This window comes from Triturus cristatus, chromosome 2_2 (genome assembly GCF_964204655.1).
Source record: "Triturus cristatus chromosome 2_2, aTriCri1.1, whole genome shotgun sequence".
Taxonomy (NCBI): Eukaryota; Metazoa; Chordata; class Amphibia; order Caudata; family Salamandridae; genus Triturus; species Triturus cristatus.
In genome coordinates, this window is record NC_140582.1 from 311,625,960 (window position 1) to 311,649,630 (window position 23,671).

The window sequence follows — 23,671 nt, forward strand, 5'->3', positions numbered from 1 at the left end:
CAATGGATCTTGGCATTTCATTAGGACCAGGTGATCCTTGTCTACCCATGTAGAGACGGTGAAAGTGTGTGTCAATGTGATACCATACCCTAAGATACAAGGGGGCATATTATCAAGGGCCATTTCGCCGCTTTTTTGGCTTTAAAAGCCAAAAAGGCGGCGAAAATGACATTGCCCTATCTACAAGGGGATGCTAACATGCATTAGCGCATGTTAGCACCTGTTTTCCCGACACCTCGCTTTGCATCTCTAATGATGCCACACACCCCTCCACCCCTCCACCCCATCCATCACACATAGGCCACATCTATTAGCCTGAATTTATAACACTCAATTATGCAGCGCATACTTGTTTTAGAAGAAGCTACATGGACAAATTTCATGTGTTTGGTGGTTTTGCACAAAGGGAACGATCAGTCTATCTCACCTATTCATGTGTCGCCAAAAGTAGGTGAATTTCGGAAAGAAATCAAGAATCCAAAAAGTAACAAACATATATCTTGTTATATCGTATTTCTTCTCTATAACCGTCAGTGGAAAAGTTGTGAGTGTTCTCTTAGCTAATTCATGGATTTAAAAGGCACTGTTAAGAGGAAAAAAATGTTGCTAGCATTTTGCAATGCAAAGTGTGCTGTGTCCACAGCCATGCTGCCTTATCCTATGATTATACACGATGTAGTTTACCACCTCCCATCCGCTTTCCCTTCCTCGGCACCAATCACTGTATTGAATGGGAACCGAAGCACCGTGTCCAGGGGGCTTGGGGTGCATGGAGAGACTAAATGTACCAAAGCCGACGCTGCTGCGAGAGCCACCTTTAACGAAAGTGTCTTTTAAACTGCACGCTGTGAGCAGAATCACTGCTTGTCGCTCACCTCTGTTGGCAGATAAGGAAATGCAGCAGAGGGTAACAAAGCGGTTTGCCCAAGATTGCACAGTTTGGTGCAGCTTAGACGCTGGGATCCGAACTCAGCTCTTGTTCCAACGAGTCTGCACTTGGTTACAGTATCAGACTCAGACAGTGATCTCACCTCAGAGCCTCCGGGCTGCAGTGTGCACTATTCATACATATGATAGTTGCCTGTAGTGTCTGGTGGCTTGGGCTTTACATGGAGGGCACCCGTTTTAGCGGCCCAGCCAGGCCTTGGCACCCTGAAGGGCATGCACCAGCAGCCCAGCACTGCAGTAGCTCACAAAACAATCAACTGTTTTATATAACACATAAAAATGCACTATTAGCATCTCTTAGCGCTCTAAACAGGTGTCACAATTACCCAGTTTAATCTTACTCAGTTTATCGACCAGAGAAGGATGGAAGGCTGGGTTGACCTTACCGAGATTCAAACTCGTGACCTGGAGGCCATTGCATTGGCATCAGCAAGCCTTTAACTCCCTGAGCAATCCGGCCGATTTAAGTCTGTCAAGCCCGGGTTTGGGAACCGTTTCAGAAATCATACGACGTAGGTTAAGGGGCTCAGATTGGGACAATCAGAGCATTTTACCACTGGTGCCCTAGGTCGTAGATTTCAATTAGTCGAATTTGTAGATCGCTACTTGTAACCTGTGAGGGTATCCAGGCACTGGACCTTGTTATTAACCTCTAAAGTGAACTCCAAGTGCACCCCTTTGGCACTTGACTCTCAGGGTAGCGAAGCCGAGCAGTCCAGAGTGGGTGTGAAACTTAGAATGCAACGAAACATGTGAAACAAGACAATAAATCAATGGCCAGGCAATGCTTTTACTTGTAAGCAAAACAGACTATCTGTAGCATGAAACTACTGTAAAGATGAAATTCAGAGGGTGGAATGATAATAAACTCGCAGGCTGGGACTCTGTTTGTTTTACATAAACTTTTTAACCTTTACCATTACCGAGGAGCTGGCTGGAAAGCGGGGCGAAACTGACAGGCGCGCTCATCGCGGGAGGCTGCCACTGTGTAGGGACTGCGAGGACCAGGGTGCCTTGGGCTAAAATCATCGAACGCACCTGATCCTCTTCCCGGACACACCTCCCTCTGCCTCCAACTGCCATAAAACGCCTTGCGGCCTCCGCTTCGTGGGTGCCGCTCGCAGGCTGGGACTCTGTTTGTTTTACATAAACTTTTTAACCTTTACCATTACCGAGGAGCTGGCTGGAAAGCGGGGCGAAACGGACAGGCGAGCTCATCGCGGGAGGCTGCCACTGTGTAGGGACTGCGAGGACCAGGGTGCCTTGGGCTAAAATCATCGAACGCACCTGATCCTCTTCCCGGACACACCTCCCTCTGCCTCCAACTGCCATAAAACGCCTCGCGGCCTCCGCTTCGCGGGTGCCGCTCGCAGGCTGGGACTCTGTTTGTTTTACATAAACTTTTTAACCTTTACCATTACCGAGGAGCTGGCTGGAAAGCGGGGCGAAACTGACAGGCGCGCTCATCGCGGGAGGCTGCCACTGTGTAGGGACTGCGAGGACCAGGGTGCCTTGGGCTAAAATCATCGAACGCACCTGATCCTCTTCCCGGACACACCTCCCTCTGCCTCCAACTGCCATAAAACGCCTCGCGGCCCCCGCTTCGCGGGAGCCGCTCGCAGGCTGGGACTCTGTTTGTTTTACATAAACTTTTTAACCTTTACCATTACCGAGGAGCTGGCTGGAAAGCGGGGCGAAACTGACAGGCGCGCTCATCGCGGGAGGCTGCCACTGTGTAGGGACTGCGAGGACCAGGGTGCCTTGGGCTAAAATCATCGAACGCACCTGATCCTCTTCCCGGACACACCTCCTTCCGCTATTTAATTGTCCTCAGTTCACGCATGAGCGGGACGCGTGCGGGGCGTAGTCCGGGGCGAAGCCCGGGCAAAGGGTGGGCCCGTTTAAGCCCGTTCAAGCACGGTCAAGACCGGACTGGGCCCCCTCTCTTTTCTGTCACGCGTTTGAGGAGAAATTATGGCCACACGGTCGAGAACACAGGTATCAACCTCAATGCTCTCAGGTACACTGGACAATTTTCTTATCAGGGCTAACTCGGTGGTTAACAATGAATTGGTAATGTTGGAACAACGACTCTCGGAAGGCATCGAAAGTGCCAGGAGATCCTCTCTTGGCCTACTTGCAGCTGCAAGAACCCCGGAGAGATTGGATAACTCTCATACTCCCTTAATGAACAGCATTGATCAAACGATTGATTCGGTACTACAGGATTTAAGATCTAGTTTAACTGTGGCACCGGATGTTCCTACGGACTTGGGGAAGGAAATACCTCTAATCGTACCTCATGGTTCGCGGGAGGGGGCGATACCCAAAAGGAAAAGTGTGAGGAAGTTGAAGGGTGGGGAAAAGCCCAGGCTAGATACTGACGCCTCACCTATTGAGTTATCAGGCATTATTGAAACCCAGACTCTAGCACCCACATTAAGTTGTAATCAAACTCCCCAACCCCCCTCACCCCCCAACAGAGCTGCTGGATCAGAGCGAGAGAGTGATTTGCTTGTTAGCTCCCTAGTTAATGCGCTAAAAGTCTTAATTCACCCCCTTTTGGCTAGATTTGATTCTATTAATGACACGCTTATAGAAATAAAAAAAGCAACTGGAACTATTACTAACTGTTTGTTAAACAAAGGCAGTTCTATCTCCAAAACGAATAATGATGCCCAAAAACAATTACCGGAGTCCTTGTCCCTTAGGGGGGAAAGTTTAGGTGCTCCACCCAAACAAGCAGGAGTGGGGGTGGTTACTGACCAACAGGTTTTGGCTCAATCTCTGAATTCCCACCAGACTTCTGTCGTTCCCCCCCACCCCATCCAGAACTGTTTATCTGCCCAATCTAGGCCTGTGGACAACGCTGAAGAATTGAATGCCTATAGTGGCACAATTAGAAACAACACTAGTGCGCAGGGTAAGCTAAGTAGGAAGGATGTGATTAACTTACCCCCTGAGGCGGCCCCCTATGTACTAGTGTTGGCTGGAATTCCTAAGTATACCAACTCTGATGCAGAAACCTATGACTCTCTTAAAAACAAAGTCACAAGTTGGTTAAATACCCATAGGCCACTCCCGCCTTCTGTAACCACGGCTGTTTTGATGGTCAGGAGGATTAATTGGTTGGGAAATTCACTTAAACGTTATAAGGGAGATTGTGTCCTGGTGAACTTCAGAGACCCTAATATAGTATCATATGTCCTTAATTGGAGGGGAAAACACCGAGAGACCTGTATTCAACCTTTACCACTCTCCTATTTTTATCCCCCCTCAAATAACAGTGCATATGTTGAGAATGCAGAAGGATGGACAAGGGTGGGCTCTCTTTCTTCTGTTTCTCGTAATTGTGATAATTCCTGGCTATATCAGCCTACTGCTTATAATGTTCCATGCCACAATAGGTTTAGCCCACTCGAAGAGGTGGACTGACTGCAGGCTGGATCTACTCCTACTGTAGATGAGTGTGATTTTGTATTAGCGCAGACTGAGGAGATTCCACCAACTGATATTACTAACAACGACCTCCCACGTATCTCAGTTAACGTTGGTATATCTGCCGACCTCCCTTGTCCTCGTTCATCATTAAAGATCCTTTCCTGGAATATAGCGGGTCTCCACAATAAGCTTGATTGCCCCGAATGGGGCCTTTTTATAGGCCAACATGACATATGTTGTTTCCAGGAAACATGGGCTAGAATTAACTATCATCGAATAGGATTTGCCTCCTTTTTTATCCCGGCAACCTGGGGAGGTAGAGGCCGACCGTCTGGTGGCCTCATCATTTGGGTGGCATCTCATTTAGGTTGTACCGTTACCGCCCTTAGTACTGGATCTGATGATGTTCAAACTATAATAGTGAAATGGCAGGGTAGGGTACAGATGGCCCTGGTTAATATCTATTCTAGACCTACTAACTTTTCTGCAGAATCAAGGGCTGTGGAGGTTTTATCAACGGTACTGGCGGAGCTACCTGAGGGTATCCCTCTTGTGGTGGGCGGGATTTCAATTCTCACTTTGAACCCTTAGAGGGATTATTAGATGCCATAAACCAAGAAGAGGATGACTCTTGGGATATCCCACAAGTAGCTGGTCCCACAGTAAGATCATGGACCCCATTGGCACTTCAAATTACCTCTTTATCGCTGGCCCATTCCATCAGAGCATGTAACGGACGCTCCAAATCCGATAATCCCCCGAAGTCGACCTTTAATGTATCGGGCAGAGAAGCCCATCTCGATTACATCTTTGTTAAGTGCAAGGAATGGAATCGAGTCTTGGACTTTCTGGTGTTTCCAAGGAGGGAAAGTGATCACAACCCTTTAATCTTGGATTACGCTTTGTTAGGTTTGGGTCTTATTGAACCCCTGTTGACCCCAGACAGAACTGAGAATCTTGCCCTTACTAATAATAGACGGAGGGTGAAATGGTCGAAATTGGTCAGCAATTCGGAGGACATCTCCAAAGTTTATGGGAAGGTTAGTTTAACTTTGGAACTATTTGCTGACCTTATTGAGTCTCAATTAGTTTTGGATGTTAATAGTGAGATTGCTGTACATAATGATGCACTCTATGCAAGTTTAGGAGATATCTTGAATCCTGTAGTTCCCCTAAAGAAACACCAACCCAGGAAACACGCATGGTATAATCGAGCTTGTAGACTCGCAAAAGCTGAACTAATGACTGCATTAAAGGAAAATGCTGAGCGAGATCTAATCAAATACAAACGGCGTACGTATTGTTATTTGATTCACCACGCCAAACTTGAGTGGGCTAGTCAGAACTGGGCCGATCTAACATCTGCTTTGGCGGAACGAGACTCTTTTAGATTTTGGAAAATTGTCACTACCGGTTCCACTGATATGGTGTCTGCTATTAGCCCGAATATTGCCCCGCAAGTTTGGGAGGATCATTTTACCCTTTTGTACAACAACCCAGCCCCTAGCTTAACTCCTCTTTTATCAGAACCACCATTGACTGATGATTCCACTTTTAATCCAATCACTTTTACCATATCTGAAGTCCTGACTGCTATCGCTGCACTCCCAGCAGGGAAGGCTCCTGGCCTTGACAAGGTCCCTGGTGACCTTTATAAACATGAACCAGAAGTCTGGGCTCCTTATCTTTTAATTGTATATAATGGGATCGCAAGGGGCATGAAGATTCCTTTTACCTGGCTGGGTGCGGAGGTGGTCCCTATCTATAAGAAGGGATCGCCTCTCCTCCCAGTCAATTACCGGCCTATCAGCCTCATCGATGTAGCCCAAAAACTGTTTGCCAGACTGATTATCAATCGCATACTGGACTGGATTGATGAGGAGGAGATCCTGAGCCATTATCAGGCTGGCTTTAGGAAATCTGTATCTACTATTGACCAGATTTTTAGGTTTAACATGCTCTACTGGAAAACTGTCATGGTTGGGGGTGGATCCCTATACACAGTCTTTGTAGATCTTCGATCAGCCTTTGACTTGGTCCCACGTACCAAGCTATGGGCTGTTCTTCGTGAATTAGGAATTCCACCCTCCCTTCTTGACATCATAATCCGATTACATACTGAAAACTTTGCTAAGGTTAGATGTGGGAGAGAGGGAAAATTATCATCTAGTTTCCCTGTCAATAGGGGTGTGCGCCAGGGCTGCGTCCTGGCTCCCACCCTCTTCTGCCTATACGTAAATGGAGTTATCCCCTATCTAAATAAGGTTCCAAACAGAGATGCCCCAAAGCTCGCTGGAGTGGGGATTTCGGCAATTATGTTTGCTGATGACACCCTGCTACTTGCCAAATCCCCTATGGGTATCCAGCGGGTATTGGATGGGTTTGTTTCTTTTTGCCAGGACAGGGGCTTGGAAATCAATACTTCAAAAACAAAATTTATGATTCTGAACCCCCCAAAAAAATCCCGGCCAAACCCAACCATTGACGGAGTTAGTTTGGAGAGAGTTCGGGTGTTTGAGTATCTAGGAGTGACAATAAATGAAAACTTCACATGGACTCAACACCAAACCAAATCCCAATTAAAACTAACACAGAAAATTGGGGCGATTGGCAAACTCTGGAAAAACTCCTACATAAAACCAATTGGCCCACCTTTAGAAATTTATAAGGTACAGGCCAGAGCGGCAGCAATTTATGGGGCGGAACTATGGGGCAATAATTGCCTGCAATCATTTATGGTCGTCGAAAATAATTTTCTACGACAATTATCATCTTTACCGGCTAGCACTCCACTTCTTCCCCTCAGGCTGGACCTAGGAATTAGATCCATTAAGGAGGAATTAGCCCTAAAGCCTCTAACCTTTTGGCGACGTTTATGGGCAACCGCCGAACTCAACACCTATAGACAAGAACTTGTAGACTTACTGAAGTTCCAAACTATACAAAATCTTCCTTGGATAAGGTATATCAAGACAGAGTGTGATAGGTTGGGTTGCCCTTCCCTATGGAGTTCTCCAGAAACTGCATCTAAGGCCATATCACGTAAAGCCCTGGTAACATTGTTTTATGAAAGAAATTGCTCGGTCTGGTTGACCTCTGATAACCTGGGCTCCATGACAAGATCATTCATTTTAATGAAAGATTATTATAGGTTTGAGATGGTCCTGGATGATATTTATCCCACAACTTTAAGAAAAATGTATCTACAATGGAGATATAATTCCCTTCCCATCCGCGCTCTTACGAATAGATGGCGCCCCTCCACTGATCTTAATTGTCCCTCTTGCACTACTCACCCTGAAAATGACCTCCATGTAATTTTCTTTTGTCCGCTATATATAGAATCCAGGAAAAAATGGATTATTCCCCTATGCAAAAAATGGGGTTTTAGAAAACACATGGAGGCATACCGAATAATAAAAACGGATCTATCGCCTCTAACCGTTTTTGCTGTCAGCAAATTTTTAGACGCAATGTGGAAAATAAGGAGAAAATATTGTAAACATGATATCATCTAGTTTTACATTTTTCTGTTATGGAGGAATGATGCTAATTGTCTCTGTTAACGTGATTAGTGGCTTTTCCAATTATAAGTGCATGATGGATATATCCTTTTTTTCTTTGATTGTAATAACTATGAAATTCTATGTCACTCTGTGTTACAATTGTGGAATTTATGTTATTTTGTCTTATCTTTTATGACTCATTGTAGTCGAAATAAAGATTATAGAAGAAGAAGAAGAATAAACAAGTACTGGGACATCAATCACGGTGCAGGAGAAAACTAGCAGTCGAATACTTAACAAGCATTGCAAATGCAATAGGTCTCGCCTTTTATTAAGTTAAAGCCATTTGCATTGCTATACAATACCATTAGCAAAGCAAATGGCTTTAACTTAATCAAAGGAGAGACCTATTGCATTTTTAATGCTTGTTTTACAAGAATGCCATTACAGTGCAGCGCCAAGCACTGAATGGGATGCACACAGGCACAGTGCCAAGCACTCATGGTAATAATACACCTTCGTGTTAATTGCAAAGTGATGCAAAGTTTTATATTTACCAGTTTTCAGTCAATCTTTATCTTGGATATTTTGCAATAATGAAAAGCCGAGCTTAGCAGTTCCATGGCCTGCATCTGTGTTACTCAAGATAAAACGTATAGAACGCAGGCTTTGAAAACAGTTTATCTTTCCATGTGTACTCATGAGAAGAGCCGCAATCCCTCCAACTTTTATCTCTTCAATACAGAACTAATGCTGTAGTCTGATTGTACCAAGCTTCAATGTGCTCATGCATGTAAATGCCGTCATGCACAAAGGTGCGCTGGCTATATGTGTAGTGTGAATGTTTAACCTGCAGTATTACATTGCAAGCATGGGGAATAAATGAGGGCTTAAATCTAGGCAGCAGAAGAAACCTACAAAGAGAACATAATTTACTATTAACCATCTGCACAGAAAGGGACGTCACTGGATTTCCGATCATCCATCGTACAGGAAGTGACATAACTGGTTTCCGTTTCCCATCCACGGCACCCTGCACTCCTCCTCTTTCCCACGAACTACTAAGTGGCAGCTGCAAAACGGATGATGAAAGGGTGCGTGCAGCAGGCACAGCTGCGCCTATCTGCACCTGCACCGTGTCCAGCACCAGGAACCCTGATTCTGTCCGAAGCCCCGCTACCGTGCTGCACTTCTCTGTGCTTTCAGGCCTGGCTGACGCTCACCACATTGCTGCCACACTGCACCACACAACATTGCACGAGAGTTCACATGTGTCTCCTGCAAGTTCTTATGATCAACCACTCCTGCGCCAACAGCATCCGGCAGCCCACTTGTCAATAGCTCAAACTCGCGAAATGCAAGACCTATTGCACTGCAAATGCTTGTTTTTATTGCTGTTACTATGCATGAGCTTGCAGTGAAAGAAGTGAGAGCAAGGCTGCTTACGCATAAGAGATGCTGTCATGCACATGGTCATGCAATTAGTCACTTACCTATTATTTAGGTGGCCATGGAAGCAGTCATGCAAGGGGTCATGCAAACGGTCATGTAGGCGCGCACTTCCCACAAAATATCGCAATCTAGGATGTGTGAAGCAGAAAGCCTGGTCATTTCCAACAAGGCATGCAGTTTATTTACATTTGAATTCTGGTGGGTTAAATAGATTGGGCATATACACAGTAACAGCAGGGCAGGAAGTTGCACATTTCTCAATGGCTCTGTTAATGTAGGCAACTTAATTACACGTCAGTTCTAGTGTATTTTAGGAGAGTTGGCATAATGGGAAGAATCTTGAAAAACGAATAAGACTTGCTATGCCCAACACGTCATGTGCTGGGAACCTGTGCCATGAGACCAAGCCCTGCTCTGCAACTTCAGACACAAAGGAATACAAAAATATTAACAAGTGACAATATGCCAGTATGCAAGCTAAGTGGGAAGACTGGCCCATAAGTCTCAAGGTTCTAGGTTACACTTATTCCCGGCTCGTATGAGCACTACGTTTAACAAGCCAGCACTGCAGCTAGAGGCATAAATGCGACAACCTCTTCAAGAGGCATCAGGGATAGGCGCCTACAGACCTCTCAGAATGGGGCAGATGAAAAGAAAGCCTGGACGCTAATTCTTTCAAGACTTGCTTTGTCAACTCTATCGCCACCATCTTGAGTGCGGGAAGATAGATCAGTACACTGATCAGACCATTACTTACCCAACAAGGGACAGGCCTCGCTCTAGTGTCCGTTCTTGCCCCAGAACAACTAAAAGACTGCATACCCCAGAACCAGAATCTATCGCTTTCTGATAAGATAAGAAGAGTAAGACTGAATAGTAGCTGCTTAACGTCCCACGCACAATTTGACCCAAGCAATCTTCACCGATGTGCAAGATGAGGGAAGGTTAAAAGTGATGTATGTTTTGAATGTGAATCTAAAAATTGGTAAATACGCAGCTAATAAACATTAAGATAAGGTAGATAATGAGAAGCCTACTGTGGAGTAGCAAAGATACATGGGCCTCAAAACAAGCAAGTAAAATGTGCTCCGTGTATGCAGGAAGCAGTACAATACAGTCATAATTGGGATTCATTGGGCGCAAAGGCCCTTAGGTCTGTGTGCCACTGCCCATGCTGCATTGCTCAGGAAGTATACATATTTCAATTTTAACACCCGTCAAAAAAACACGTTCAATGGATTGCTCAGGCTGGTGCTTAATCTGTGGAAAAAAATAAGTAGAGGGACCCAACTATTTTATGAGCCCACCAATGGTGCTGCTTAATATCAGGGTTCCTGACTTCCCAGGCTAAGTAGTTCTGGTTCCACCTTATGCCTCTGTCTTCCACCATCCTACTCTTCCTGTCTCCCTATTTTATTCTTAGGGGTTCTTTTCCATTACTGCTTTCACCCTTTGTCACTGTTTTCATACCTTTCTCTACCTCCTCCTTATGTCTTTCTATCTCTTGTTCTGGGTCAAAGTCTAATTATGAAAAATAAATCCAGGTCCCCAAAAACAAGTGCTGGTACCCACCAACTGCAAACACCAGCACAAATTAAGCCCTAGTCCTGGCTGGTCAAGTAGCTGAGGTGAACCTGCATTTGTTCAGTGCACATGGAAGACTTTTCTGGGCATATTCAGCAGGGACCTAGCTGGTGCAGTGGCAACAGGGGCTGCAGGTGTGAGAGGCCCTCTGCACCCCTGTTATGACTGTATTCCAATACTAAAGGTATGGGGGGTCTCAATGTTTTCTTTCTTGCAGTATGGCCCATAACTCCCTTGCTTCGCTTCTAGTACTGGAGCATGCGCCACGTGGACATGTACATCTGAGCGCGTGCGCTGGCGAAGCTCTCGTCTCTGAGACGTACCAGCTGGGGCTTTATTTGGGAGCCTTAAATGTAAGCGTGAGGTCGGTTTGAGGCCCGGCAGCCTCCGTACTTCACGCTTCTCCGTCAGTGTGACTGAGAAATGAATCATTCATGCATGGTTCGCATTCGCATTTTTTTACTCAAAAAGGGCAAAGAAACAGCTTTTCTACATCGACAGCTTCCAATAATTCGAGGCGCTTCCAGCTCGGCGGCGTCAAAGGAGTTTTTCAATTTATTTAGGAATGCCGTGATGTTTTTTTTTAATCCTTGTGCCAGTCAGGGCCTTCTAAGAGATGTCCAAAAGCTGTTAAAATTGCCGTGTGGGACAGTTTGATCCTCTTCCAGGACACGCGCATCCGCCCCCACATAGAGACGAGCACAAACTCTGTCTCGTATGGTGGCCACGTGTAAACACTGCGCCGTCTACCCAGCTGACGCGTCTCATCCCCACTCCTCGGAAAATAATTGAAAAGGACGTTGTACGAATGGGAAAGTATTTTTATTCATAGTTCTTCTCGATTTAGGTTATTTCGGGGGGGGGGAATCCGGATTACGGCGGTGGGCCCTTCAGACTCATAGTAAACAATTTGTGGAAAGGAAGAGGCGCTGTTATTAGTAACATAAACGAACTTTATCAACTGGTTACATATCCCACTGAGCATCGTCTCGGGAAAAGACTCAAAAACAAGAGCTGAGCTCTCTCATTGCAGACACAAGAATCTGCAAATAAAACATTTATTTGAAGGGCCCTACCCGGGGGGGGGGGGGGGGGAATTAATTAGGCAAAATAAATTACAGTATTGTTAAGAGTACTACTGTAGTCTGGTGAGCCAAGAGTCATGGAAAGAGTGAGTCTGCATGTTTTTTATTTTTCCAAACCTCTTAAAATGGGTTCAAGGGTGCCTAAGGCAGATAATATGTCATTCTTGCGAAAGACGCCTAAAAAATGGGGGCTGCTCCTCAAATTGAGCCGAAGAGCGTCGTCCCCACAAGCCCCAGAGTTGAAAAATAGATTCGTAATAAAGTTTCTTTATTGCCATTTTATTTTTCAGCAACCCATCGCAAACTAAGTGTCAGAATGGGGCAGGGCCAATGTTCCAGAGTGGTAGCAGCAGGAAGCTGTGCGCTTTAAAATATGCATGTCTCTTTGGCCGGCCGTTCTTGGGACGGCCAGCCAAACATGCGCATTTTAAACTTCTCTAACCTACCGGTCTTAGACTGCTTGGTTAGAGAAAACACAGGCCTCCAGTGCTCTTAGGAGCAATGAGAGAACCAGCTGTATCCAATCATGGCGCTGCTCTCAAGCTGTGAGAGCAGCACCAGGATTGAGTAGCACAGTTTCCTGCATCAGGAGCATCCAGAAGATACCCAAGTTAGGAGGACATCGCATTGCACGTGGAAGGTAAGCCTATTTTCTTTCTTTCTGTGCCTCACCACCCTCTGTACATGCCAGCCGCCACTGCCACCACCCTCTGTACATGCCAGCCGCCACTGCCTAGTACAAATTACAATGCAAAGACAACCATGCATGGATAAACTGCGTAAAAAATATGCAGTTTTGTTGCAAATTACCTACCTTAAGCATGGGCATAAGCCACAACATTACACTTGTACCATGTTTGTGTCTGGTTTCATTTGGTGCCTCGATTTTACTCAAAGTTAGGTCATACTATTTTTATTCTTCTGTTTTTTTGTGAAAACATATGGCTGTTTCTGCTGTTCCTGCTCCATTATGGCCCAGTTGCACATTTAGGTAGGGGCTTTGGCACTTAGTGATGAAAAGTATTTGGTGTACCCCTTGCATCAACTTTTCAGTGTACATATATTTATGCTGGAAATGTGATTGACGCAGCTGTTTGTGAACATCTCACAAGCACCCATGCACATGTGGACACGCTCAATTTCAGCTCCACCCCTACAGGTCGCAGAAGCGCTGTTTTTATGTATACTCGACAATATATATTGTGTGCCTAACTTTATTATGTGAAGCGGAGCATTCAGTGTACTACTGAGGTGCATTAACTGTAGAAAACTAGAGACTCATAAACGTGTGAGTATTAATATTTAGCTCTATTATTAAGACATGTAGTTTTCATTTATATTTACACTAATGTCTCAAGTTCTACTGCATTTATTTGAAAGCACCTTGCACATGTAATCATGAACACATTTATTCACGTTGTAGTTATGTCTTAAACTTATACGTGCATCGATAATCATGTATTCAAAGTGCACATTGAAATGCTTGACTAAAGTTAGCATGACTAACTGAAGGCCTTAATTTTGAAATGCATTTTGCTTGCTCTGCTTGTATTTTCTTTGCAGATGTGTTCTCATGAATTCATAGCCAGAGAAAGGAGTATTGTTGTATTATTGATAGTGTGGCCTGAGAGAGGAAATCTTGGTAGTCGCATGAAGAGCCAACAAGCTGATGAAGCCTCCTATTCATCGCGTATCAGGAACAGAGGGCTACTGAAGGTTACCATGGCTGTCCAAGTTCTGTGGGATGGGAAAGTCTGGTGATGTTGCCATTGTACAATGTGGAGGTTAACACCGCTGGTCCCTGGAGGGGTGTTGAGAGATACAGCTGATGTTGGAGTTTCTGTGTATTTTAATTAGGGCTCCTGGTTTTATGGTATTTTTTTTTTACATTCCCGTCTGTATTCATCCATATTTATTTTTTGCGAATTTGATCTGCATTTATCCATATTTTTTATTTTGGGTTTTGTGGGAAATGAAGCTGAAATTAGTATAGTTCCATGTTTATCTAATCAATAAATATGCACTCATGCTTGAATGCCTGGCAGAGTTCAGTGATATGAACACCCGAAGAAGATAAATCAATGCACTTGCATGAAAATATGCACATTTCAGTATCAACCTTTTGCATATCTACTGGTGTTAAAGCTTCTATACAAAAATTCCTTTCTTTTTTAACCCCCTCATCTATCAATTCACACAGCTATTGGCTTGGCAGTTATGGCAGACAGTATTTAGAATTACTCAAATAGCATCCCAATTTCCGTTTTTATCCACATGTAAAAATAAATACGGACAAGAAAATAAATGTTTTCTGCCTGTATTTATCTGTAAAAATCAGTAACAACGGAAAACAGGGAGCCTTAATTTTAATTAATGTTTGTGCTGTCAGAGTTTAGGCAGATCCCTTTGGATTTCAAGAGCTGCAGTTCTTTCTTCTTGTGAGTGTATGGCTTTATGCTAAGCACTTGTTCCCTTTAGAAGATTTCTACTGAAATCTTCACTATGCTGACACCTTCCCATTTTCCTGAATTCTGTCAGCCATTTCCCTATGACCTAATCACCATTTATATTTAGAAATCCATTCATGTTTACAAAGGAGAAGCGGAGTTTCTTAAAGGAACACCAATTCCTAATTAAATTGTTTTATTAAATGTCTACTCCCTTTTGCCTCTCAGTCACCCAAAAAGATTAATCAGGTGAGAAATGGTAACCACTTTCCAGCCCGCTCCTAGATGGTAGAATGTTTGAAGATGGTTTGTTACTGAAGCAAAGCGAGTTAGTGAGTTATATTCCAGACCTGTCCTAATGCAGCCCGAGTCCATAAAACCCATGAATTGCATCGGAGAATCGGTGGAGTTCCAGCAGTTCAGGAAACACTTGTAATAGTGGAGGAGTGAGTATCAATAGGGTTTCACGTTGCAATTGCTTATGTTTAGATTGCAGTATTTTACGGAGATTGCATGGTGTGATGTGGTAATGTTTTTAAGTTGTGAGAGTGTGGCACTTAATGTAAGATGTTGAAGTTGCTATGAGGCTTGGCGTAACCTAAGATCCCAGGACAGTAATGAGTTGACGGTTTAGAAAACACTGTGTTGTGTTTGTCTGCTTAGTTTTGTGGTGCTCGTCGTGAGACATCGTCAACTGCACATTTGAGATAGGAGCATTACCTTGTCTGACAGTAAGGTGTGGTTAATGTAGTGGATCCTGTTGTGCAAGAGAGAAGCTGCACTGATCCGGGTGATTCCGGCTGGTTGAGGTTTCAGTCGAGTGTGTCTCTGAATAGGCCAGAAAGTGTCGCTATAACCATTTCATGTTTGATTGGATACTTTGATTTCTTTAGTGGAGCAGACAAAGTTATTTGTTGAAATCGCTTTAAGTTTTGTTTTGCATGCTTAGTGTTGAGAGAAGAGTGCGTTCATGCAAATTATAAAGAAGGGTGAACTGCTGCGAGGAATGAGAACTGCGTCACAGTGTGTCACGCTGAGATTGGTCAGTTGGTGTTGACCCACGCTGTTATTAGTGACTACATCATAGAGTCCCATGCTGTTATTGGTTGTTGACACTGAACAAGAATTGTGGGTAGAGATGTATTTCCTGATTTAAAATAAAAAGCCTGTAGTGACTGTTGACATTAGTATTGAAAAATGAAAGTCTTTAAGGCCATACAAGATCTGATTAGGGGGGATATGAAAATAGTTGTTCGATCGGGAGAAGAGGCACCACCTGAAGATACGCCAGTTCATTATATGACCATAAACGTGGGCCTTCACATATGTATTTGGTTGAATGAATGGCATAAGATTACTGAGAAAGAAGGTGCATTGATGTTTCAATGCTATGGCACATTTAATTTCAGAATAACTGAGAATTTGAAAAGATTACAGTACGAAATTAAGCTGCCTCCTAGACCTGCACAGTATGAAGTGCTTAATGCTTGGGGGCATGCAGCTCATGTTAGGCAAAAGGAAAGGTGTCAGGGAAGAGCCCGAAAGGCAGTGCGCACTTGTGCCGATGCTAGGTGGGATGCAGAACAAAAGAAGTGGAGAACTGATATGGTAGAGGGAGCTAGACTGTACCCTGCATTGACAAGTGAAGAAACAGAGAAAGGAAAGTCCTTCTGCATGGGACAGCACCTGGTGGCTGACTGCCCTCGGAACCCCACCTACCCCCTCAGACCACGGCAAGAACCTCGGCATCGTACTCGACTCATCACTCACCATGAACCTACAGGTCAACGCCCTAACCTCCAGCTGCTTCAACACCCTCCGCATACTCCGCAAGACCTTCAACTGGAACCCCCCTGAGTCAAGGAAGACAGTCACAAACGCACTCATCACCAGCAAACTGGACTATGAAAACGCACTCTACGCCGGCATCAACAAGTCCCTACTACGCAAACTCCAGACGATACAGAACACCGCCGCCAGACTCGTCCTCGGCATCCCCCGACACGAACACATCAGTCAATACCCACAAAGTCTCCACTGGCTCCCCGTGGAGCAAAGAGTCACTTTCAAAATCCTCACTCACGGCTACAAATGCCTAAACAACACTGGACCCAAATACTTCAACGACAGAATCAACTTCCATGTACTCAAAAGAAACCTCTGATCTTCCAACCTCGCACTGGCCGAAACCCGGTGCATCCACAGAGCCAGAGCAGGCGGAAGATCCTTCTCTCACATTGCAGCCAAGACCTGGAATGAGCTACCGGCAGACGTCAGGCACGCCCCCTCCCTGAACACCTTCAGGAGGACCCTCAAGACCTGGCTCTTCGGCTAAACAGATCTGCGGACCCCCCCAGCACCTTGAGACCCTCACGGGTGAGTAGCGCGCTTACAATTCCCTGATTGATTGATTGAAGAGAAGAAGAAAAGGGGGAAAAAGACAGAAAACTCAGAGTGGGGGGGAAACCAGTAAGAGTGATTCTAGAAATGATTCTTTAAATGTGATGTCGTCAGCTCATCCACCTCCGTACAATGAAGCCCAATTGGAGGGAATGAATGGTACAAGAGCCAGTGGAAACTCTGGGGCAGCTACTGCCCCAGTGAATGCAAACTCTAACATGATGGGAGATAGTACAGGGATTAGTGCCCCTATCAAACCCTAATGTTTTTAAAACCCCCGATGAATTGATATTCCTAGTTACCATTGGTCCCATGGTTCCTGTGTGTAAACCTGAATCAGTAGGAAACCCGACACATACTTTGACAGTCCCTACTGGTTTAGATATGACAGCTAGTGTCCTTGTGGGTCCAGGAATAGGAAGAGTTCCTCTGGTCCAGACTCAAGTAAGTGCTCTTTGTGCTGAAAATGCCAATCCAATAATGAATCAGACATGGTTTCCATCTACAGTAGGGTTTACCCAACGATAACCAAACTTTGACATGTCTATGTGAAACGCACCTTTGAATGTTAATCAAAGCACCCCCAGAGAAGGTATAGTGTCTAATGCCCCAGCAGTACAAAATGGCCTTTGTGCTAAGGACCTGAAATTATTGCATTGGGTTAATAAATGAGAGTCCAAGAGAAGGTGAGAGTTCAGGATTGGTTGGAAATAATGCAGTCTCCAGAAAGACACAATGCAGTGGATGTGGTTCAATTAAAGTTAGAGCTGGATGAGATGATACAAGGAAATCTTTATCTTTCCCGATTAGATGGCTACCAAGAGAGTGAACTTTTAATTATGAATAAAGATGTTAACAAATGTGGAGGACAAGCCCATGAAAAACTGTCTGAATTAGCTCAAAAGTATGAGATCAATCTGAGTAGAACCAAGTCTCTGCAGAAAAGTTACCGTGTATGCTTTGATGAAAATGACATAAATAGCAATGTGGACATCGGAGATAAAATTGCAGGTTAAAGAACTAATTAGCAACATCCGGAAATGGAGTGAGCTAGATAAGTGCAAAGGCAAAAAAAGACTAAAAAAAAAACTAGAGGAGAGTTGCCTCTGTCCACAGTGGAGGGAGAGGGCACCTCACCTTTTCCATTAAGGGAAGGTCCTGGTGGAGGTTTAGTCCATGTGCCTTGGAGTAGAATTGAACTTGCGTCATTCACAAATGAGTGACCTAAATTTAGAAGAAAAGCCAGTGGAATGGTATATACAGGTTGAGCGATTTCTGAAGATTTCACAGGTCTTGTGGGTGGATTTGAATACTTTGTTTGATATCGTGGTTCTGAGTGATTTGAGGGCAGATTGCAAGGTGAATACACATCAGACATCTATGGGATGTTTGAATACAGAATGTTCAGGGGGTGCCAGGGGTACAGTAGTGTAGCTTACCTAAAAGACCCCCTCCTTCAAGTTCTTTTCTTGCCAAATGGTCGTAAACGACACAATGTTGGAACATAAAATTATTGTGATTGCTGCCAGAATATCGTGCTACAAGGTTTGTGATCAGGCAATCTGAAATTACATATCGATCAGGGAATTGTAAGTGCGCTACTCACCCGTGAGGGTCTCAAGGCGCTGAGGGGGGGTCCGCAGATCTGTATGTTTAGCCAAAGAGCCAGGTCTTGAGGGTCTTCCTGAAGGTGTTATGGGAGGTGGCGTGCGTGTCTGGTGTCTGCCAGTAGATCATTTGGGTCCGCTGTTGTGTAGGCATTTGCAGGCGTGAGTGAGGATTTTGAAAGTGACTCTTTTCTCCACAGGGAGCGAGTGGAGACTTCATAGGTGTTGACTGATGTGTTTGTGTCGGGGGATGCCGAGGAAGAGTCTGGCGGCGGTGTTCTGTATTGTCTGGAGTTTGCGGAATAGGGACTTGTTGATGCCGGCGTAGAGCGCGTTTCCATAGTCCAGTCTGCTGGTGATGAGTGCGTGGGTGACTGTCTTCCTTGACTCAGAGGGGATCCACTTGAAGGTCTTGCGGAGGATGCGGAGGGTGTTGAAGCAGCTGGAGGTGACGGCGTTAAACTGTCGAATCATGGTGAGTGATGAGTTGAGTACGATGCCGAGGTTCTTGGCGTGGTCTGAGGGGGTAGGTGGGCTTCCGAGGGCAGTCGGCCGCCAGGTGCTGGTACTGAGACGAGGACTTCTGTCTTCTCGGCGTTGAGCTTCAGGCAGCTGTTGGTCATGCAGACTGTGACGTCTTGTATTCCTTTCTGGAAGTTGAGTTTGGGAGTGGTGGGGTCTTTGGTGAGGGAGAGGATGAGCTGGGTGTCGTCGGCGTAGGATACGATGTTGAGGCCGTGTTGTCGGATGATGGCTGCGAGGGGGGCCATGTAGATGTTGAAGAGGGTGGGGCTCAGTGATGAACCCTGTGGGTCTCCGCAGGTGATTTTCGTGGGGTCGGAGAGGAAGGGTGGGAGTCAGATCCTTTGGCTTCTTCCAGTGAGGAATGATCAGATCCAGTTCAGGGCTGTTCCTTGTATCCCTGCGTCAGGTAGTCTGGCGACTAGTGTGCGGTGGGAGATGGTGTTGAAAGCCGCTGATAGGTCGAGTAGGATGAGGGCTGCGGAGTGGCCTTGGTCCAGGAGGGTGCAGATGGCTGGGCTGTGGTTGCTTCGGAATCCAGATTGGGACGGGTCGAGGACGGCGTTCTCTTCAATGAATCGTGTCAGTTTCCTGTTGACTGTTTTCTCTGCAACTTTGGCTGTGAAGGGGAGGAGCGAGATGGGCTGATAGTTCTTGAGGTCGGTGGGGTCAGCTGTTGGCTTCTTGAGCAGGGGTCTGACTTCTGCTCGCTTCCAGTCATCTGGGAAGGTGCCTGTTTTGAAGGTGGTGTGGATGGTGCATTGTCGTTTGGGTGCGATGGCAGCCGTGGCTCTGTGGTAGATGTGAGGGGGGAAGGGGTCGGTGCGGGCCCCCAAGTGGATGTTTTTCATGGTCGAGGCAGTGTCTTCAGCCGTGATCGGTGTCCAGTTGGAGATGGTGGGCTGGCTGGTGTTTCTTGGGGCGGGGGGCCGTTTGTGGCACCTGGTGGATGGTCGATGAAGTTGTCAGAGGTTTTTGATCTTGAGGTGGAAATAGGTTCCAAGCTTGTCGCAGAGGTCTTGGGATGGGGTGATGTCTGTGGGTTGGTGACACTGAAAAGTTCCTTGGGGTTGGTGGAGTTGGCCAGGATTTTGTTGTGGACGAAGTTCCTCTTTGTGGTCTGATCTGGTTGTGGTAGTCCGTCATAGCGTCCTTGTAGGTGGTGTGGTTTAGGTTGTCTTGGTGTTTCTCCAGTTCTTCTCCAGGCCTCTGCAGGTGCGTCTGGCTTCTTGGAGAGCGGTGGTGAACCAGGCGGCTTTCCTGAGGCGTTGTCTGTCAGGGTTGCTTAGCGGGGCAAGCTCGTCTGCACAGTTGGAGATTCAGGTGTGGAGTTCTCTGGCTGAGTCTTTTGCGTCGTTTGCATCAGGTGCCCAGGTGTGGTTGTCTCAGGTGAGGGTGGAGTTAAGTTGCTTGTCGGTAACCTTGCTCTAGTTCCTTGGTGGGCGTGGGGCTGGTTTGGGTGCCTTGGGTTTGTTGATGGTGAAGTGTACCCAGTGGTGGTCGGTTCATGGCGGCTGCGTTGTGTGGCTGAATTGGATGCTGTTTCCTGCCGCGAAGATGGGATCGAGGGTTCGTCCTGCTGTGTGCGTCAGTGTGTTGACGAGTTGTTTAAGTCCGATAAAAATTCGATTGGCCGCACTCTGCTCGTCCTACCAGTGTGTTACCCCAAAGCATTGTGGTCCATGAAGTAGCGTCGGCGGGTACGCCTATGCCAAAAGTTTAAAATGAAAATGAGTGTCGTGTTAGCCATCCCTGGACACGTGTTTCGAGGTAGTTGCCTCTCGTCAGCAGGGAGTAGGTGTGTGTGTGTAGGGTTGCTGCGTATGCTGCCAAAAAATATTCTCAGGCAAAGTACCACTCTAGGCTAACGCGACACTCATTTTCATTTTAAACTTTTGGCATAGGCGTACCCGCCGACGCTACTTCATGGACCACAATTCTTTGGGGTAACACGCTGGTAGGACTAGCAGAGTGCAGCCAATCGGATTTTTGTTTAAGTTCGATGCTGGCGAGGTTGTCACAAAGGATAGTGGAGTTGGGGTCGCTGGGGTTGTCGAGGTGGAAGTTCAGGTCTCCAATGAGTATGTAGTTTGTTGAGGCGATGGCGTGGGGTGCGATGAAGTCGGTGATGGTAGTGACGAAGGGTGTTCGGGGGCCGGGGGGTCTGTAGATGAGTGTTCCTCGGAGTGTGGCTTTGGGGGTGGTCTGGATCTGGAAGTGCAGGTGTTCGGCGTAGGGGAAGGTTTCGCTGGAGGTGGTGAGGCGGAGGGTGCTCTTGTGGGCGATGGCGAGGCCCCCTCCTGGGTGGTTGGGGCAGTCTTTCCTCTGGATCTTGTATCCGTCTGGGATGGCGGTGGTGATGTCGGGGCGGAGGATGCGTTGGTCCAGGTCGCTGTGAAGAAGGCGATGTCGAGCGAGAGAGAATCCAGTAGATTCCAGATTTCCATGGCGTGTTTGTGTACGGAGCGGATGTTGAGGAGGATGAATTTTAGGGTGTCGCCGGTGCTGGCGTCACCGGTGTTGGAGGCCGGGGTGGCGGTGACGGTCTGGGGGCAGTGGAGGCAGGAGAACTGGCTGTGGGTCATGTTTGTCGAGGCCTGTTGGCATTCTCTAAGTCTTCCAGGGCTGAGTGCAAGGAGGGTGCAGGTGTCGTAGCGATGGGTAGTGAGCGGTCCAGGGTTCCTGGTGCTGGCCGCGGTCGGGGCGCAGACGGGCTTGCCTTTGGCATGCTTTTGGCGCGCCGACGAATGCCCGTTGCGCAGCGGACGCCATTAAGTAGGGGAGGTGGGAGGGAGGAGAGGCTGGGAGGCGGGAGCGGTGAAATTCGGGAGGGGCCGCAGGGGCAGCAGCGGCAAAAGACGAAAGGAACAGGCAGGCACGAGAAAATAAAAACAGTGGTGGAATTAGAGCAAGACAGATGGGCACAACAGGGAAAAAGTGGACCTAGACCGAGGGTCGGAGGTCCACATATCACATGTATGTTGAACAAATGTTGGTCTTTACGGTTTCTATGTAGGTATCTAGCTCCTGGTTGTGGGCATAGTAATACATGGCATCTGAAAACAACGCCAATAGCTTGTGGTAATTATGATATGTGACAAAATATCAGTACAGTGTCCTGAAATTACAGTTGTGAAGTTGGAGACACAGTGTGAATTCTGTATAGCAGGGCATCAACAAATTATATAAACACACGTGAAAGAGCACTTTGTGAAATTTCACCTGCTACTGCAAATATGCCCTGGTGACTCCATGAAGCCAACACATGTACGGAGGCATAAGGAAAGCTAGCGTGCACAGACTACATCAGAATTCATGATAACACAGGCTAGGCTTCACTACAACTAAATCGGAAAGCACCATTTCGCACAGGACATAATAAAGCAGGTAAATTTATGTTAGTATTAACTTAAGAAAAATACGTCCCTAATATTTTTTATATAAATAACTACATATGTGCATATATAATAAAAAATATAGAAGCATGGTGAACATTTTAAGAGCATAAAAATAGGGACTCAATTAAAAAGAGCACCTGAAGTGCTGTGGGTGTCTAATCCTAAACCTGGAGGAGAACCGGCAGACATGCCATCGTACAGGCCTTTGTCGATGCTCAACTCAGGCTACAAAATCTTGAGCAAAATATTGGTTGGTAAACTGCTCCCATTGATAGCAAGGCTGCTGTACACACACCACAGTGGGGTTTTCCCAGGCCACAATAAGTCAATAAATATCAGACTGCAGATCCAAATGTTAGCTGAGCCTGAGACTATACCCCAAACAGAACGGTGTGGTAGATAGACATCCAGAAGGCTTTCGACACACTAGCGGTGGAAGTATTTATTTGTAGTACTGGTGAAGCTTGGCCTAGGAGCTACTTTTATTAAATGGACTGCATGCATTTACAGTGACTATTCAACAAGGGCTGAAACTGGCCCTATTATCCTGGCATCCTATATCATTGAAAGGGGGACACGGCAGGTATACTTTCCACCCCTGCTTATATTTGCACTGGCAGTTGAATTTTTTTCGAAGGAACTAAGACAAAAAGGATGGAACAGCCTTACAGAGTTAACATACATGCAATATTAACAGTCCAGGCATGTCCCTCTGCCCATTTGAGGACAGTGAAGATATGCCTCATTTACTCACCTTGAAGCCTATGTTCAGCTTGTCTCACCAACTGCTGCAATGTATGAAGTAACAGGTCTGATGTAATTGTATTTATATAGAATTTACTACCCTAGAAGAGGTGTCAAAGTGGTTTTCAGCGAGTAGCTCGCTACTCCGTAATCCAAAAAGTATTAGTAGTGAATTAGTATAGGTAAATATGAAATTAATTTGAGCGGTGGACATGTGAGTCTGTTAGTTGGATTGAAAAGGATGGTGGAGGGACAGACCAGGGAAGGATCCAAAATTTGTTTATTTGGGGATCTTAGCAGCAGGAGGAGGTTTGGGTTGAGTAAAGGAGATATGGCGAGGGTGGAGTCTCTAGAAGTAGATTAAGGAGAAAGAGTTGAGGGATCAGATGAGTCTAGGAGGGATACATGAGGGAAGGGTTTAGAAAGGCTTCTTTGGGAGATCTGAATAGTAACATCGGTTTGAAATGATGCAAGGAGGGGTAGAGGAGGGGAGAGTCTAGAAAGGATTATTTGGGGAATTATAGTAGCATGTCGGGA